This window comes from Octopus bimaculoides, chromosome 12, assembly GCF_001194135.2.
Source record: "Octopus bimaculoides isolate UCB-OBI-ISO-001 chromosome 12, ASM119413v2, whole genome shotgun sequence".
Lineage (NCBI taxonomy): Eukaryota > Metazoa > Mollusca > Cephalopoda > Octopoda > Octopodidae > Octopus > Octopus bimaculoides.
The window spans coordinates 57,234,979-57,236,188 of record NC_068992.1 but is presented as its reverse complement, the minus strand read 5'-3'; the positions used below and the strand labels follow the sequence as shown (position 1 = coordinate 57,236,188).

General features: G+C 32.3%; 1 protein-coding gene across 1 annotated transcript in view; it reads left to right on the top strand.

Annotated features, from left to right (window-relative positions):
* LOC106875705 (NAD-capped RNA hydrolase NUDT12) overlaps positions 1-1,210 on the top strand; it is a 78,286-nt gene that overhangs the window by 66,076 nt on the left and 11,000 nt on the right. The gene's annotated exons all lie outside the window — the stretch shown is intronic.

Here is a 1,210-nt window from a genome sequence, read left to right as displayed (position 1 = left end):
TATAGATAGATATATGTGTGTATATCTAGTGGTACATGTATATGTGTGTGTGTGTGTGTGTGTAGTTTATTAACCTTTGAACAGTACGTTGCATGAATGTGCCAAGCGGGTACAAAAAAAATTATTTTCTTAAGGTAAATTTTTATACTCATTTTCATTTTAAATAGAAAAAAAAAATAAAATAAAACTATTGCTAGTCTAACGCGGAGTAAAATTAACTATCTCATTATTGAAAATAACCGTAAAATATTCACTTTTCTCCGCATCCGGTGTGAACATAAAGTCATTTGAGATTCCGGAATTGTCGTGAAACGAATGTACACATGGAGAAAATCAGTGCATTTTTTCTATCCAGAGCTAGTTGAAGCATCAATTTCTTTTGCACTATCTATAGCATCATCATGATCATCACATTCTATTTGCAAATTGATCTCTCCATCGATAAGAGCCGCTTGCGTTTTGGCACATTTGACGAAGAAGACGCTATCAATTGGTGATGTCATCTTTTCAAGGGTTAACCAAATGTTTGATTTTCGACTTGAGTTTCACGCTACTACCATCCGCAGGCGAGATCTCTTACAACTCAGTTTGGTCGTGTGTTTATATTAATTGTTTTGCGTATAAATCCCATGCTTGTGTTTATTGTCTGATGTTTGCTGGTTGACGTTATTTTTCTGCCTCGCGAGTGTTTATTTTTGTGGTGTGGTTTTTATTTTTCTCGTGTTTATTGATAAGGAGTTGGGGGCGTATTTTTTATTTGGTTATTTAGTTTTGTCTGCTTATCTAAGATACTTTACTAGGTTTTTTAGTCAAGTTCCTTTATCGTAATGTGTTTGTAAATATTGTTGTTTTGATGAACATTAGTTAACTTATAATAATTTGCTTGATTATGAGTAAATGTAACTGTAAAACAAATTAAGGGCGTGTATTTATGGCAAAATAAGTGGTATTCCATAGCTCAGTGATTTTAACGCTACTTAAAGAAAACGTCTGTTAAACTAATTATTGATTTTGTTTATTTCACCGAGGGAATAATGCTTTTTTGAATTATAAGCCTCTCTCTTTCTCTCTCTCTTTCACCTTACATGTACATAGATACATACATACATACATACATACACACATACATCTATTTATACGCATACATATGTACACACACATATATAGAAATATGGCAGTGTGTGAATATTGGCGTCTATATATATATATA